We start from the raw sequence: 19,197 nt of genomic DNA on the forward strand, positions 1-19,197 counted from the left end.
ATGTGGGTGGTGAGCTGTATTATATTTCAAAGCAGCTGCTTGAGATTTGGTGTTAAAAAGCAAAATAATTAAGTTCCGGCCTTCTAAATAAACATGTACGGTGATCTCATATGAAACACTAAAAAAGCACAAGGAGGAGTCCTAAAGTATATTACCCAGTCTTCTGCAGCACTGTTTGAAGGAGCAGAGGGTAGGGATTCAAAGTAAATTTTGTAACTATACAATGGCTCAGTAAATGTATAGATTACTGAAATTCTGTGTAGTAGCAAACATTCATTCTTAATAACTTCCAACTTGAATTATAGCTTGGTTGATGCATTGTTTATACAAGATAAATTTTTCAGCAAAGTTCAAAATTTCCTCCTTGTATATATGGTGCAGTCATATTATATTGTGTGTTAATGTTCTTTATGTGGTGCAAACTTTCTCCAGTTAGATTTTGGTTAGAAGAACATTTAAGCATCTGTATTTCTTGATAGCTTTAGAACCTGCCAATTTTACAGCTGAGTCAGCTTGAACAGATTGATTTCTTCAAGACTACAAAAGTAGTAATATGTTGTACTTTCTTTTTTAAGAGATATCTGTTACATAGTTAAATGTTTACTTTTAATAATAAACATAATATATACAAAGTAAGAGCTACTTTTTGTTTGTTTGTTGTGAGTTTTTTTTTTAAATCATGGAATCATGTGCCCACACTCACCATTACCTGACATGACCCCATATATATATCAATGCATTAATTCTTGGTTATGCATGTTAAATCATACATACTTTGTGACTCTTGTGTTTATGAAAGCAAACTGCTCTTCTTACCATCTTACGATATTTTTGATATTTTTTGAGATTAAATACTCTTTTAAAATTTACCTGTGTTTGTAATTCTATGGGCTCTGGTTTGTACTTTCAGGCCATGTGAGGTTATTCTGAAGAGGTCTTAGATTTCAGTTTACCACAGCCGAGGTTACCTGTTTGAGTCTGCTGAGCAGTGCAGCCTGCAGTATTATGGGGTGTGTTCTTTTACAAAAATTGATTGTTCTGAATTTTAACCAGAAGAATTTTGTAATAATAGACTGTTTAGTAATTCAGTCTAAAAAGGACATGCTGACTTAAGCATATTTGTGTTCAGAATGTTCTTTGTAAAGTCTAGCAGTGTCTAATGTTTGTCAGTTAAAATGTTCGTACTTTTTGTTGATGTTCTAAAGCCTTTTTGAGCAAAAAGAGAATTAGGAAAGTTACTTGAGTGCTTAATGTCTACAGGAGATGCAACATTTTGTCCTCTCTGTGGATGGGCTGTAGACCTTTTAACTCATTTGCAGAAGGCTGAGACAAATAATGGGTAATTTGAGAACTGTCACTAGTCAACAGATATTCTTACTGTACATGACAGCATCTCTTTTCCAAATCTGTATGTCTGTATTCTGTGTGAGAAGTAATTGAGGAGCAGCATATAGATAGAGATGCTCTTTAACGTAATGGTAAGAATCATGATTAATTGGGAAGCCCCACAGTTTTATAATGGGTTTTCCCGGGTAGCCTTACATGTTCATTTTTCCCACACTCAGCCCTTTGTCCCTTAAAGCTTCACTAGTTGCAGCACTTGGGAGACTTCTGGAGCCTTGAAAAATGATGCCACCTAGCCCTTGTATCACTTGTGGCCTGTTCTAGCAGAAAGCCACAAAGATGCTGGGGGGGCTGGAGCAGCTCCCCTGGGAGGCCGGGCTGAGAGAGTTGGGGGGGTTCAGCCTGGAGAAGAGAAGGCTCTGGGGAGCCCTTCGAGCGGCCTCCCAGGGCTTAAAGGGGGGACAGGAAAGGTGGGGAGGGACTCTGGGTCAGGGGGTGGGGGTAGGACGAGGGGTGACAGTTTTAAACTGACCAAGGGCAGATTTAGGTGAGATCTAAGGCAGAAATTCTTCCCTGTGTGGGGGGGGAGGCCAGCTGTGGGTGCCCCCTCCCTGGAAGGGTTCAAGGCCAGGTTGGACGGGGCTGGGAGCCCCCTGGGCTGGGGGAAGGGGGCCCTGCCCGGGGCAGGGGGTGGGACTGGATGATCTTTAACATCTCTTCCAACCCAAACCAGCCTGTGACTCTATGACTGTATGGAATTTTGCTTTTGCCTGGTGTTCTCTTATTGTACTGGCACAAGTGACAGTGAAACTGTCCAGTTACAAGGAAGTTGAGAACCAACAAACAGGGATGAATTTGGGGTCCAAAACTTCTCCAGTCAAGGATTTTTACTGAGTATTTATCCCTGTAAGCTTGCAGAGCCTAGCCTTGCTATGAGAAAATTTTTAGCACCTCCTTAATGAGCAATTCCTAGCAATAAAATAGCTTCTATTGTACAGTTGTTCGGCAAAGTGTGTGACTGTCATGTGTGATGTGTTTGTTACCCAACGCGAGTGTTATCAGCCAAGTTTCAGAACAAGCTAGTAATAAAAAAAAATTAATTGCATTCATGAAGTCTTCCAAGTTACGCATGTTTAATATTAGAAGCCATAAGTTATTTCCAGTTCCTTTCAGATGACTCAGTTGTGGATACTGGCTTCATTGTCATTTGAAATACTATATTCATATACATAGCTTAATCATGTTCTGGATGAATGCAATGCAGATTCTCCTCTGCTTAGTTTCTCAAAGCTTTTATCAATCTTAGTCACCCATCCATTTTCCTTGTCTATATTCTATAGAGAATGAAAGCCAGCCATTGCATGGGTTTCATCTCAAAGAGCGTAAGAGGAGACATGCCACTTCAGAAAACATGCCAATTAATAGAACAGATTTCTTGAAACACAGCTGTTTATCACAGTTTCAAACACTAAAGGGTTGCTGATGAAACGAAAAACCTTGGTTCCTCACAGCCAAGTTTATTCGGCGAATCATCACAGTGCACTCCCCTAGTTTCAGGTATCTCTGTGGTTCCTTGAGTTGTTTGTTGACTGTGGCATTGTAGATGTAGATACATCTACTGTAGTTTGTAGATGCACCTTCAGGAATGTAAGGTTTGGAGAATGAGGGAAATCCCTTAAGCAGTGTGTGCGCTCCCTGGTATTCCTCTCTTGCATTTCAAGTGCAGCCAGCATCCCACAGAGCAGCGGTGTGCGCATGGACTGAGGATTTACCAGTTGCTCTGTGACTGCAGATTCATGAAATATTGCTTCAAGTGCTAAAGACTCAGTAAAGAACCCCCTGGAAATCCGCAGAGGTTGCTGACTTTTTAGTCTTCTGACTGAGATTAATGTAATGCCTGTAAGTTTATCAGACAGCTTAAAATCTGTGTTTTCACAGTCTCCACATGACTAAGATCCCCTGATACTTGTCACGATAGTTGGATTTCTTGATGGTAACTTTTCCTTTCCCTGGTACAGATTGCTGAGGGAACTTAGCTTATTCTAATATATTTGGGCCTTTAAAAATTATGATGCTGCACATCAATTAGGTAAAGGTTTTCACAGTGCCCAAGCCTTCTTTTCAGAGCTGATGCATTTAATTTAGGAATCAGTTTTATTTCGTGTAAATTGTCCTCCCTATGTTAATTTTTTTTGGCATTTGTTAACTGAGTCTCAGTCTTTGTCTTTTTGGCTTAGTGATGTTTCAGTGTTGATGTAATAAAATGAAATGGAGATTGTAAAACATTTGATGATATCAGCCTAGATATCTTAGTAAGGCCATATTAGATACCTGAATATGTTTTTTGACTGTGATATATGTATGTCTGTGCGTGTGTATATATATACTTGTATATATATATGCACACATATATGTTTGAATAGATATGAACACAGTTTCTTCCTGAAAAACAATGTAGAAGTAAAAAATACAAAAGTACCAAAAAATAGCAAGCACGTTGTTGATACTGTAAAAATTACCCATGATAAAAATAGAGGTTTCAAATCTCAGCTTTTATTTTTTGAATAGAGGTTTCAAACCTCAGCTTTTAAACCACAGCTCATTCCTGCATCCATAGTCCTATAGCTAGTGCATCTCATCTCACAGCAGTACTTGTACTCGAGGAGTTCTTTATCTGCTGTTATTGCTACTCATTAAAGAATTTTGCTTTATCACTTCTCTGCAACTGTGTCTTTGGTTTTCAAGACATTTTATCTTCTTCTACTTACAGTTTTTAAAAGGCTTATTTTTTCTTAATATGAGCTTATGTTTAGTGTCTTCGTTTGAAACATATCAATCTCTGTTACCTTCTGAATTGTCTAAATAGCTTCAGTAGTGGCTGTGAAAACTTTCTCTCTTTTTCAACATATTTTTTGTCACTATTTATGCTGTAGTTGCTGCTGCTTCTCCTATGTGACATCTGAAATGTCCTCATGTGAGATTTAAAAAATTCAATGTCCCATTTTCTTCCTTTGGTACCATGAGGATTACTTCAGCTCTAAAGAGTTTGTGTAGAGGTTTTCCAAGTTAAGTCTTATGTAGCATAGCTTGCTTCCTGAGAACAGTTGCTTTGGCCTTGTAACTTGAGTAAATCTAGAACATATCCTGCAAACAATTTTTTGCTATATCTAGAAGATGGAGCTGAAATGCAGCCAGCAAAGCTTCTATTCAAGTGCACATTCCAGTTTTCCCAAATATAGATGAGAGTTTTGATACAACATGTTGGAAAAATACAACCAAAATTATCTTAAATTCTAGTACTTCCTCTGTAGTTTCAATGACATGATGTCATGTAATATAAACAACCTACAAGCAACTTATTTCACATGTCATAATAGTGTGTGATTTTAACTTTTGCCTGTTCTATTATATCTTTATTAAAAGGTGGACTGGAAGGTGTGTTTTTAGAGTGTGCTAACTGAGCAGTTGGCAGTTAATGAAATCCTGTCATAACAAGAATACCTAGCATTTACAATGTTCTTCACAATTCCACACGTAAGGTTTTTTTTAAATTGCAGGTAGTAGATCCTTTTTGGCATAATTTTATTGCATTACACCAGAGGAGGTAAAGAGTGTGGCAGCTGTCAAAATGTCACGATTCTGTCATCACTCCCCAAACCCTCCTGCAGTTTGTTGCCTTATGAATTTTCTGCTTTGAATTTCCCTGGAACTTCTATCTTCCTCAAGCAAAATGGTGACACCTCTATGGCATAGTAATTTAGTTGCTGGATTAATAAAGCTAAGTTAAGAAACCCACTGATTCTAAGCATGGACTCTAAAAATGGCATTGGGAAAATACAGTATCATTGAGTCAATGTGTTTTCAGCCTAAATTAAAAATATTTTTTAACTCTTCTGACTTGTAGCCCCATTTTTTTTGTTCTAAGAGCAAGATGGATTTATTACTGCTTTTGCCTCATTACCAGTAATAAAAAAGCTGGGGCTAAATTCAACCTGTAGTAATAGTTGTGCCAACTGTTGTCTTTTGAACCGCACAGGTGCAGCAGGGTTTAGAACATATGAAATAACTCTGCCAGTATGGAATACACTCCAGATCTTTGCCTTAGTTACGTTGCCTCTGGAGGATTTAGACAAATAAGGAGCAAGAAGATCCTGAACACATAAAAGGAGAAAATTTGGAATGAAAATGCCTTTTTTTCTCTTTCCACTTTTTTTTTTTTTTCTATGGGTTTAGTAGCATTTTTATTTTATTTTCATAGACAGCAAATTCAACATAATTTTTGAATCACTGAACAGTAAGTATAAGAATAAAGAGCAATTTTGTATTATTCAATTGAGGTTGATAGCAATGTGAACTCATTAATGGTCAGATATGCCACTGATCTGTGTAAATTATTTGAAATAGAAGTACATCTGCGGTTCAGGTCTGCATGTGATTAATACAAAAAAGAGTTATCTCTAGTTTTGGAATATACCATGAATCTCCTGAGCACTTGGCATCACTGCAGTGTTCTTCAAAGAAGACTAACATCAGTTAGTAGGATGGAGGTTTTAATTACTGAAGTGTAACTGATTTCCCACACGGGTCAGTAAGTCTTTGCTTTATTTATCATACCAAGATCGTGAAATATTAAATGTTTAGTTTGCTAGAAGTGTATTGTACAAGCCTCTGCATTTTATTTTCATTTAAGCATTTTGAAATTCTTCCCCAAATTTTTTATTTTTTTCAGTATCTTATAAAATTTGGCAGGATGGTCACATTCAAGGAGTTGTGGTCAGCAGCTTAAATTCTCAGTGGAGAACAGTGACGAGTGACGCTCCTCAGGGGTCAGGGTTGGAACCAGGGTTAATGTCCTTGTTGGACAGTGGGATCAAGTGCACCCTCAGCAGTTCACTGATGGCCCCGAGCTGGGTGGTGGGGGACACGCTGAGGGCAGGGGTGGCACCCAGAGGGACCTGGGCAGGCTGGAGAGGGGGGCCTGGGCAAACCTCCTGGAGTTCAAGAAGGCCAAGGACAAGGTCCTGCCCGGGGGTCGGGGCAACCCCCAGCACAAACCCAGGCTGGGCGAGGGGTGGCTGGAGAGCAGCCCCGAGGAGAGGGACTGGGGGTGCTGGTTGACAAGAAGCTCGACATGACCTGACAATGTGCGCTGGCAGCCCAGAACCCACCCGTGCCCTGGGCTGCAGCCAGAGCAGGGGGGGCAGCAGGGCCAGGGGGGGGATTCTCCCCCTCTGCTCCGCTCTGGGGAGACCCCCCTGCAGTGCTGGGGCCAGTCGGGGGCCCCCAACAGCAGAAGGACCCGGAGCTGCTCGAGCGGGGCCAGAGGAGGCCACGGAGATGCTGGGGGGGCTGGAGCAGCTCCCCTGGGGGGCCGGGCTGAGAGAGTTGGGGGGGTTCAGCCTGGAGAAGAGAAGGCTCCGGGGAGCCCTTCGAGCGGCCTCCCAGGGCTTAAAGGGGGGACAGGAAAGGTGGGGAGGGACTCTGGGTCAGGGGGTGTGGGGATAGGATGAGGGGTAATGGTTTTAAACTGAAAGAGGGTGGATTTAGATGAGATCTAAGGCAGAAACTGTTCCCTGTGGGGGGGGGGAGGCGCTGGCCCAGGGTGCCCAGAGCAGCTGTGGGTGCCCCCTCCCTGGAAGGGTTCAAGGCCAGGTTGGACGGGGCTGGGAGCCCCCTGGGCTGGGGGAAGGGGGCCCTGCCCGGGGCAGAGGGGGGTACTGGGGGGGCTTTGAGGTCCCTTCCAATCCAAACTGTTCTACAATTCTATGAAAATTCATCACCATCAGAGTGGCATAATTTAATTCCCCACTAAGTGATTGCAAGGCTTCTTGTTTGCTTTGTGCGTATGCCAACAAGGGTCTTAACATGATCATATGCACGGTGCATGCAGCTAGATGGATAGATTTTCATACCTGAGTGTACTTGGAAAGGGGCACAACTGAAGGGCAGCTGTGTACCTGTCAAAAGAAGCACGCAGTTTGTGAGAACGCAGGCCAGAGATCTGGCTCCACACCTCCACTAGTTTATCTTCTGCTTTTGCTGACTCTTTGATGAGAGCTCAGCACTAAAGTCTGCCTGTCCAACTGGGATGGTTCTGGTGATTTAAATAGCATGCTCATTTTGCACAACTCTTCTCAGTTTCTCTATTTCCTGGTACTTATTTCTACCATTCTCAAGGGTTTTGATCTCAGAAGAGTCAATGGAATGAATTTGTATGTTTGAAGTTAAGATGTAGTCAAATACATGGTTAAGTTGGGCCCCCAAAAACTACTGAATCCTGTTGTATATTTCCACAGGATACATTATTAAATTTGAATTTGACCAGTGTTGTTACATTGCTATTATACTTCAAAGGTATGTAAGTTTACTATTATAGATTTTGCTGAATTCTTTATAAAAACTTTGACAAACCAAATCCCCACCTGGTATTTGATGGCCTTTGATGCAGGGAGATGTCTTCGACTTCCTCTAAGTGTTTACATGTGGTATCACTGTCTTGGGAAATAGAAGTTTCGGTGCTTTATTTGCCAAACTTAGGCTACATTATAAAGAAATCCTCACTGAAATTAACAAAACAAAAAAATATATATAAATTAAGGTTAATAAATGTGTTCCTCAATTACATTCATTATCATGATAGAGCTAATATGGAAGTTTTGTTCTTCTGAAAGCCCTCTCATTCTTTTGAAGTTGCAGTTCTTAGTGTCATTACTAGTGGAGATCATTTCCAATGCAGATGTGGCAATTCAGTCTTTGTGGCTTTATTGCTACCTTTGCAGGTTCAGATTCATGCGTGGTACAGTGTCAAACTTGGCAAGATAGATGTATGCATGAATAGAGCTACGCTGCACAGTTCAGTTAAATTTAATGAGACTGGCAAGCTGTCACCTCTTGTGTAAAGAATGTGAAGAACATAAGCCTTGCTCCTCTACTGAATAATTTTTTTGTTTATTGTTTTATAGTAATTTGTTTTATTTATTATACACTTGAGCTTCAGATTATCTCTACAACAGTAGAGTATCTCAAATGTGCAAACAAAAAAAGCGGCATGTGGGGTGTGCTTGGTCCTTTATTATGATATGAAGAGGAATAGCCAGTGCTCAAAAAAAAAGAGATTGGTTCCTGGATATTTCCTTTTTTTTTTTTTTTTTTTTTTTTTAATATTTTATTGTAAATATATAAAACTTTTAAAATATTGAGACCCACTTGGTCATGCTGAATAATGCTGCAAAAAAATCCAGAACAAAAGAAAACAGTTTCTGTTTTAATATGGGAACCAGGACAAAACAAAGTACCTATATTTGTCTTGTGAAGACATATTTGCAGTCTATGAATAAATAATGACAGACAAAAAAAATTAAAATAACCCCAAAGAAAGTGAAAACAAAATAATGTGGCATTTGCACCAATCTCTGCTTCACAAGTTGTGAGCCTTTTTAAACTAAAAAATGAGGGCCATATCCTTTACAGGAGGTAAGGGAGGTGAAGCGTTGCTACAGTTTCAGGGAAGGGGGCTCTTCCAGGGCTACAGCACTCACTGCTGCTATTGCCATGGAAAATAATCCATACTCTTGAAATCATAGTTAAGAACTTTGGAAAATCATGACATTTACTGACAAAGTATTGAAACCAGAGTTTCCCAGAATAGCCTAAAATTCACTCGCGTTATGCTGAAAAGGTGGGCTTTTTCACCCATGATGATAACAAACGAAATAAACTATTTTGAACACAAGCAGGAACATGGAGAGTTATCAGCTATCACTTTTCCCTAGGTATTCATGCTGGTTTGCCTGAGACCCTGCACTTGGATTCTCACTGATCGCTCTTTGCCTATTAAATAGAGCCTACCCCACTAGGCTGGTGGGACTTACCTGGCTGTAACGATGTGTTTGTGTTGGTCAGGGGGCAAGCTGGGGGCCTTACAACTGGGGTGGCTTCACATGGCTGCTGCTGCAGCAGCGTGCACTCAGCCAGCACTTCCATAAAACTTTAAATTCCTTGGCTGAGAGTTGCTGTAAATATGGCATTGCTATCTGTAACATGAATGTGTTGTTTTCCCTCGCAGGTTCTTGGAAGCGTGTTGACCTGAAGCTAGCTAAGTGCTTAAATAAAAAATGTTAAGCCTCTCTACCCCAAAAAGCTGCTTGAGAAAAATCATACTGTGTATTTTTATGCGAAATAGAACAACAGATCATAATTTCTAAATTTGAAATATATCTGAAAACATTTCTCTTTATTGAAGACAGCTAACAGATTGCAACAGATTTTTTAAATGTTGTTTTCTTTTTTTTTTGAAGAAAAGACTTTCAGGAACAGGGAAGGAATAGGAGGAAAAAACCCCACAAAGTGCTGTTTGCTTTGACTTCGCTATTTTGCCTTAGTTATTAATTTACAAATTTTTTCTTCTCTGTTTTATTGCACTTTGATAGGATGAAGCTACAGTACCAAAGTGATCAGTCAAAATTTAATTTACATTAAAGTTCATCATGACTTTAGGAGAACAGAATAACCTACATGAAGTTTTAATATAAAGATTGAGCTGTGGTTTTGGGAGTTGCAGTAAGCAGAAAACTTAGGGCAGGTCTAAAAATGATTAATCACAGTGAAGAAAGCAAATGGAGATTGTATTGCTCCGTGTCCAAAAGTATAGTTTAGGTTTCTATCAATAGAAAACAGTTGATATCTTGCGACATCTGAAGCTTTGTGACAGAAGACCTGTGTTAAGACTCGAGAAAGAGTTGGAAAATCACTCTACCTCCTCCCATTACTGAGGTCTTGGCACGAAAGGGCAGCAAGCTTCCAGGGATTTTTCTCCCTGGCAGTTTCCAGCAGCCACTAGGTGCCAATGTTGATCCAGGCTCAGAGCTGCCTGTCTGACAAAGCTGTTACTGAAGTTCAGGGGATCACTTCAGGGGCTAGAAGGTTCTGTTATGCACAGTCTGTGTTCCTTTATGGACTGCAGTTGCCCTTCTCCTTCAGGTTGTAATTGCTGCTATTTTAGTTTCAGTTTTTCTGATAATTCAGCTTTTGGTAAGTGTGTCTGAAAATGAAGTTATCAGTTTTTGCAATTGCCTTGCAAACCCGGGGAAGTCAAACACACACTTGCTTCTAAGCGCTCTGCTGCCTTGATGGCAACCTTGTATCATGTGGCATGGTCACGTTCTTCCACTACTTTGTACAACTTCTGATAGGAATAGGTTGCAAAAGTAGATTTTATACAGATGTGTCAGGTTTCATAGTCCTTCTTCAGTGTCATAAGGGGCCAATATATGAATCCTAGCCAAAAAATAAATTATTAATACCAGAGGCAAAAACCTTCTGACCCCTAAAGAGGAGACAAGAAAAAAGTATTCAAGGAGGAAAAGGCAGCCTGTAATCCATCCCTGCTGACACTTCTTTCCCTACAGATCAAGGCCATATAAGAAAGGGCTTTGGGTGATGTGTTGGTTTGTTGTTTTTGTTTTTGTTTTTTTTTTTTTTTTTTTTTTTTCCCTGGACTAAAATGAATGCTCTGGATTTCCTTAGCCCTATTTCTTAATACTCTTCAGAGGGAAGAGGTCTTGAGCCACTTTCCCCAGAGACTGTATTTGTGTGAAACAGCGCCATTCAACTTAATAACTATAGGTCGTTAAAGGGCCGGGTGCTTGGTGGTCAAACAAGAAAGTAATAAGCCAAATGAAATTGGAATAAACTTCTGTCAGGCACCTCAGATTTATTTTGCCTAAAATTAAGTTGCCATGTGAGATGTCAGTCAGTAGCTGTGTGCCTGTTAAAGTGACATCAGTGCTGTTGCCCGTGGGCGATCCTTTGGATAAACCGAGAATATGCTGCTGGGAATTCTGAGGCATCCTCAGAGGGTCCGTCAGGGAGCAGATTGCCCCTGGGAAGGAGTTCAGTATAAATAGCAGCCATGTGGCCATGATACAACTAATGCAATCTGTTGTCACATACCCATTATTAAGTGTAATCTAAATTTAATTGGAGTCAATGTAATAGCAATATATTTACATGGGTTCTAGCAGCAGGCTCTAAGCACTTTTGAAAATGGTTTTGTGTAGTACTCTGAAGAGAAGAAGCATTAAGATAAACAGCATTACTAAGATAAACTTAGCATTACAATAAACTTAGCACTATCAAAGGAATCATTAGATAGGAATTGTTAATTTTTCAGTGTAGTCATTTTACCCGTTGGCAGGTGAAAGTAAAATTGTGTAATGTATTTATAAATCTTAAAATACAAGTGTGTGGACCTTAAGAACCCACGTAAAACAGCAGTTTTGTGAAGCCTCAAATTCTATTTTAATAATTCCCAAAACAGTGCTTTTACACATAAAACCAGTATGAGAATGTATGTATATTGGCTAATTAGTTTACCTTGAAGAATACAAGCGTGGTAGCTTAGACCAGTTAACAAGCTTGTCTCACTGCCACTCTACATGTATTTTGTATGTTCAATTAGTATTTAGTCCTTACGGTATATGTTTACTAGTTTAATAATAAAAGAAATTTCCTATGCACCTGAGGGAGATGCTATCTGTTATTAGTCCTGTTAGGCTATGGATATTCTTGGTCTTTTGCTGTTTGAAAGTTTTTACTGGATGAGTTATTCTAGCAGGTATTAATACAGTTCCACATCTGGGCAATTCAAGCAGTAGCTGGACAACTAACGCGGAAAATTACTGTCATTATGTGACATATATCTTATGAAATAGGTGGTGTTTAACTTAACAGAAAAAAACACTTTGCTTTGTATTACTCATTTGCTGCATACTTAAATACTTTGAATTGGGGCTAAGGCCTGGACACAAAATCTGAATCCTCTTGTGCATAGCTGCTTGGCAAAATGGTAAATACCATACAAGCTCATTAACTTTGCAATGTATTTTATTACTAAGAACAAAGCTGTACTTTGTAGTATGAATTTAGTGTGAACTAGTTTTACATATGTTGTCAAACGAGCCTTAGGATAGGCAAAGTTCACAGTCAAAATCCTCTCAGGGTAGATACGAATGTCAGACCATGGAGATACGTTACTACTACTCAGAATTACTTACTTTTAAGAAAAGGCCTTCAGAACAGTAAAATGCCGTGTATCCATCTCATGGAGCTACCCAGAGCTCCTGGGGAGGACTGGACTGATACTCAAAGCATGTGAGTTACTCTACAGTGAGAGAGAAAACTGTGTTCAGATTGCTTCCTCCTTGCTTTGTGGGAAAAAAAAAAAAAAAAAAAGAGGTGTTGAGTACACTTTGTTCTCATTCATTTAACCTTCATCTGCAGAATGTGGGATTTGAAACACACGAGAAACGTATATTCTCAAAATCCATAGAACATGGGGGGAAAAATCAAGCACATTCAGTGAGTCCACAGCATATGGAATGTATTTTTTACTGTAAATAAGTAATTTTACTATAAGGAAGTGTCACTTCTAAAATAACTTCCATTACAGACATGCACTCACTCTTCTCTTTTGCAAGCAGAGGCAAGAGTAATTCTCTCACGTGCCGAGGCAGAAGTACATGAGCTGGCTCCCTTCTCAAAGACATGTAGTTACGTACACTATTGTGGTGCTGAGCCCAAAATAATGAGCCTTTCCTGACACTGTGGCTTGTTGCAGTGCTACTGGCAGTTTTCCAGCCACCTGTCCTCTGAGCGCCGGGGGAAGGTGCTCATTCATCATTAAAAAAAAAAAAAGAAGGCATATCAACTGTCTATAGAAATACTACCGTTTTCTGCACTTGCTTTCCTGCTTATCCCCACCCTTCACCTCCAGGGTGCTCTGTCCTTTCTGCAGCTCCTCCCCAGGTTCTGCTGCTCTTGCTGGGCTTCTGAGGAGCTCCAGTGACCTGACCAGGCTACTGCTGCCCCAGCTGAAATTGTGCCGTTGTTTTCTTTCTCGTATTCTTTCAGAATTTTGTTCCTTGTTGCTTGCAGTCTTGTAAGTTAGCAAAAATGCTTTAATTCCTAAGTGTTAGTGTAACTCTGGTGAAGAAAACAGTATTTGTAGATAGCTTCAGAAGACAGACCCGGAGTGGCTGCCTTCAGAGGAATGATGCTAGTGATGCAAAGCCAAACTGCTGCGTCTCAGTAACTGGCATAACAGTATTACAGTTTGGCTCCACTAATGCACAGAGGCAGTTGTATCTGACAGAGGGCTTACACCTTTCAGCCTATTCTGAGCTGAGACATGGTAATTTTTAGCGAAAGAGCTTTTTTGTGTTTTATGCAGCTCCAAAGATGGTTATTAGCACATTCATAATAATAATTACCTTCTATTAATAATATTGTGGCCCTTTAGCACAATGGAGAATAGCATTGCATGATGTGCGTGTGAGCCTCGGGTGAAGGTTGTACACAGCAATCCAAATGAAACCTGTAAAAACTTCAGAGGGAATTTATTTCCGACGTAATTCTGTTGAGCTTTCAGGATCACCCCAGCCAGGGTGATATCACCGTTGGTAGGTCAGAGAGATTCAAGCGACTATAAAGTACCAACTATTAAAACAGTAAAACCAGAGGAGGTTTTAAAGGGCCTAAAAGTCTAGACTTGGACACTGTAGTTCTCAACGGATGGATAATGCACTTACTCACTGCCTGGCAGTGAAATGTTTGTCCCATGATGGACTGGAAGGGTTGTCTCTTCCTTTGCTCCAGCTTGTTGACCTGTTAGTGCCATGGGGCAGGGAGATGGTTCTGAGTTTTGTGATGGTTTTTACTCCATCACACTCATAATGTGATGAAGTAAATTAATCACATTATTTTATATGAAACAGTAACCATTTACTGTTCATTTATTTACTCATAATGATATTAATCAGCAGTAGATATAATTATATCCAAGTCTTGAGTGAGGGATTAGAGGATTTTTAATCTGTTACATCACAGATCTATGTAAACTATTTTGTTACACGCCAAGACCTCTTCCTTACTAGTTTATTGTAATGAACACAAGCCATGTAAATAACTGTGCAACTTTCAAGAAAGGAGTTGTGTCAATGGATAATCTGGTAGCCTGCAATTAAGTTTACTGCTCAAAGATGTTAGTAAATAAAATAAAATGGAAAAAGAAGAACTAGATACATTTTTATTTTTGTTTAAGTATGGAGTAGTTGTCTCATCTAGCAATGATATCATTATAAAAGTTGTTCTATTCCATTTCCAGACCTGAATTAAGGATCTTCAGCCAAAACCCATACAATGTAATAACCAAAGTTTTTTTCTAAAATTCATTAGTTTTCCACTGAGATTTTTTTATTGTTGTTGTTTTTGGCCAGATTTTTGAAACAATAGGGAATTTAAAATAAGGTTAAAATGCAGACTGGTTTTCTTTTCTAGCTTTACCAAAAATAACTGCAAACAGCTTAATGATATATAAAACCAGGTTTCTCCTCTTTGGAGTGGGTGTAGGGGCAAGCACTGAAGGATAATAATCTACTCTGTCCAAGAGTATTTGTGACTCGTTGTTTTGATGATGATCTTTGCGATAACAAATAAACAGTAAGGGCAAAAAGGGACTATGAAAAAATTCAACCATTAGACAGCACTAGAAGGTGTACAAGTTAGTTTCTTCAGAATTGTCTGTAAGTCATCATAAGGGGCAGCACTACCCAAGGAAGTGGTTTAAGTGTGCCTGTTAATACAGCCAAATACCGAGTGTTACGTGCCATGGGATCAGACCATGTTACCAGCAACCCAGTACTCCGGTGGTACCAGAATCCAATATTCATGTTGCTTCAATGTATACCCTATGTGTGCATAAGTTTTTTTTTCTTTCACATTTCATTGGAGTGCCATGTGAGATGCTTATGCCCTTGTGAAGAAGCCGGCTGTATATAGAGAACAGAATTTTTTTTTTTTTTTTTTTTAAAGAAGAACTAGTGAATTTCACCTCTCTGTTTCTTGTGGACATCCCACATTGGGTGCCCTTTAGTAAGGGTCCTGTATGTGTGTAGCCAGCATTCATTACACTAAAATTTCAGGCACTAGTTACTTAAGAACACTGCACTTGCTTTAATAGGAGTTATCCTGATGTTCTGAAGTCTTTTTTTTTATTCCCAGTTGATTTATTGAATTAATGGAAAAGTGAAAAAAAATCCAAATCCGTTAGAAACCAACTGCCAAAAGGTAAAACACGAATGCATGACAGTGCTTGTCGTGGGTGCAAGATGCGGTGACGTCAAGTTTGGGAGAACTGGGAAACTTGGAAGTCAAATGTGGTAAGACCTGTTGAAATAAAATGTCTGCATGTTTCATCTGTGAGTGGGCATTAAATGTTCCAAACCCAGGAAGAGTCTGTCACTGCCTTGAGTAGCATTTGAAGTAGGTTGGGTGTGGGATGGAATTGTAAGGTCACAACAAAGTGCCTAGTTTCTAAGCATCCTTTTGTGTTTAGTCACAAAGGCATTGGTAGCTATTTTCTAAACAGTGCTGGACATTTATTAGTGTCAAATGGGAAAAGGAAAAAAAAGAAAGAAAAAAGCAGTAAACTTCTCTGATGCATGAACTCGAACAATGGATCTGGAATAAACTCTAACTACAGATCGTAGACAGAAAGAAAGCCTTAAGCTAAACTGAAGTTTTTCAGATTGAGCAATGCTTTTTGCTACAATGTTAAGAAAATCTTGAGCACTTCAAAAAAAAAAAAAAGTAATTCACCTATGATTCTATTTAAGAAATGAAGCCTGCAAATATTTTCCACATGAATTGAATCGCAGTTTACATAGACTTGCAGTTTACACAAATCTACTCTGTGTATTAAAGTGAACTGTTTAAAAATAATGTTTTGTTCTTGTTCAATAAGTCAGAGTATGATTGCTTGTCTTGCTAAATATTGAACCCAAACTCATAACTTTTTAGTTGCAGTTAATCCCAGCAGTTATACCGATGTTACCAAAGAATGTGAAAACAGATATATTGACTAGTTTGCACTCCTGCAGGCATGATATAGTCACATTTTCTGGGATCTTTATGAACACCTTTGGGAATACTGTCTGCATGTTTCATTTAGATAGCTGACGTAATTTCCTGTCTTTGCATGTTTTTAGCAACTGCAGCATTATTTATACAATTTGATGGAATATGTGGCTTCAGCATGACACAGGGGCCTTGTTAGATAAACAGTTGAATGTTGTTTGTGAGCCTTCAGTTAGCACTTCCAGCTTTCCCCTTTTCAGAGGTTTTTGTTTTGTTTTGTTTTGTTTTTCAGGTAAAAGCCAAATGGATCAGAAGCGATAAATACAATACTGTTTTAGTGGAATGTGAAATACTGCTGTGGAAGAGATCCCCTCTTCTTTCCTCTTATGAGGTCAGAAAACGTTCTCTCAGATTCTTTTTTTTTCCATGTATTCTGTGCATCTTATTCAATGTGTTTGTTGGTATAAGCAGAAACATTTGCTGATTGCTGATTTTTTTAACGTTTGTACAATTAAAGCTATACAGTAAAGCAGTTTATTATTTTATGTATGTCTAGCTTTATAGGCACAAAAGAGAGTGATAAGCTTTTAGTGTTAATGATTTATTTTATTTTGAGGGAACAGGATATATCATTTGGGAAATTCTCCATGAGAGACTGCAGAATGCATTTCTTCTGTAGTATTCTGCATTAATACAAAATGGTGGTTGCCTTTTAAAAAATCAAAAAGCTCAGCGCAGAGAAAATATTCCCAAATTATCTAAGTGCATCCACCACTGTGTTCCTAGGTGTTTATTTGAAATTCTCTCCTGCAGAGGTTATTCATGTAGAATAACATAATATAAATGTTTATGTAGAATAATATAATATAAATCTACAATATTATGTGGAAAGCTAGAGAAATTCTGCATGTTTGTACTCACTTGCTCAAAATGTGCACAGAAATCCGAAGACACAGTTTTACTCTGGTCTGCACCGGAGGGTGATAGAGCCTTACTAAGACATGCTGTTTCTAGGTTGTGGTGCTCACTTCCCTGCAGCAGGGCTGCAACAGTTTGTAAAATGCAAATTCTTTGATGCACTTTGAGTACTCCTGGGGAAGGGTGCAATATGCAGTCGAAGGTAGAGTGGAAGATTTCTGCTGCTGTGGAGTGTGGGAGCGGGGCTCAGCGGGTGCAGGCTGAATTGTGGTCTCTCTTTTCATGGCCTGTCCCACCATAAATTTTACAGGTGACCAGAGGAATAAGAATAGCAGTTTAGGTGTATCGTTCAATTCTGTTAAAATCGTTTTCATTTCAGGTAGTGCCTACCAATGTGAAAAACTGCCCAGTATTAGTTAAGCTATAGGATTCACCATGGCATTTGATGAGCTGTTTCCGTGTTTGATTATATTCATGGTTGGATCTGGAGCCCTGCTTCTAGCCTGATGTTCTAATTTCTACTCCTAGCCCTTCATGAGCAAATTTCTCTTCATGTAGATTCATACAAGCTGTGATCTTGTCACTCCTTAAATTCCTCTTTATTAAATGAAATTGATTAAGCTTCCTTTAAGGTACATTTTCCAATCCTTTATTTGCATTACAGTTGCTTTTCTGATTCTTTTGCAGCTGATTCTTCTTGATTTTTAGATATTGATACTGAATTATTGTAGCTTATCTAAATATGGAAGTAAATAAATCTTTCTATCCCTAAATGATATTCCCTGTTTTAACAAGAAAAGATCACATTTGCCCTTTGCTGCAAAGTCATACGTGGGAGATTGTGATTACTGGATTTTTTGCCTTCTCTGAATTGAGCCCTCAACCCATCTTTTGTTTCTAGATGTACAATCTTGCTTTTGACTGCTTGGCACTCCAAGTAACCCACGGCTCATTGCATTTATGACTTCCCACTTCTTGTTCCTCGCTGCGTACCATTTGCAGACTTTAACATTGCAATAGGCATGTTGTCTCCCAGATAATTTATTATTTTACAGGGAAAACATTAGACTCTATTTCCTCTCCTTTTCTCAGTCTAAAGCTGCATGCTACGCTTTGCTGCTAAATTGATTAACTCTCTACCCACGGCGCATGTCCTTTCCCCAAATCTATCTGCACTTCAGAGGTCCTTTTGGCAGTTCTGCCATACTCAGTGGCTGTGCCTTGTGTCACCGAGAGGGGCAAGTGACTCGTCCTGAGCTGGCATTAGTTTCAATTGACAAGTGGTGATGTCTCAGATTGCCCTTTCCCTGCAGAGAGGACCAGCAGCGAAGATCTGTTGCAGACAGTAACGCGTCTCTTCTAGAGCTGTCCGAGAGTGTCGCCAGCAGTCAGCGTTGAGTTTGACTCCCTATTGCTGGAGTGCTTTTGGCAGGGGCACGAGGGACCTGGAAATACCCCTGTGAGCTTCTGCTGTCTTTGATTTGGGTGTTTGTGGCTAGGAATGGGTCTCATCTTCTAGAAGTGACAGCACATGGCAATTGCAAAACCGCCTAGCGGCAGAAAGCTAACCACCAGCTTTGCTAGGGACATTACGTGCTTCAACAAGGAGCCCCACGCATGTGACAAGGTGCTAGGTAAAGAGCCAGGCAGTCTTTAGCCAACAGTAGTATTAATTTTAGAAGACCTTCGCAGACCTCCCATCTAACTAGTCTAGCTTCACCAGACCAGGTGGGGTCACAGCATCAATTGCTGTTCTTGGAGTCTTGTGAGTAATCATGTTAGGGAGAAGGCAGTATGCTTGAGTCACCAGAACAATTTTTCTGTGAGGATGGGGAGCACAAGAAAAGAAGGGAAGAGGCAACATTGTCTTCAAAGCTATTGCATAAAACCCAGTGTATCAAATGTCACTAATAAAACTGAAAGACAAGCTTTGGAGATTTCTTAGGATTTTAATCAGAAGTGTGTAGAATTGTGAAAGAAATCAAGCTTGGGTGAGTACGAATCTTCAATAACCATCCATTA

The sequence above is a fragment of the Tyto alba genome, unplaced genomic scaffold (assembly GCF_018691265.1).
Source record: "Tyto alba isolate M040663 unplaced genomic scaffold, T.alba_DEE_v4.0 Super-Scaffold_49, whole genome shotgun sequence".
Lineage (NCBI taxonomy): Eukaryota > Metazoa > Chordata > Aves > Strigiformes > Tytonidae > Tyto > Tyto alba.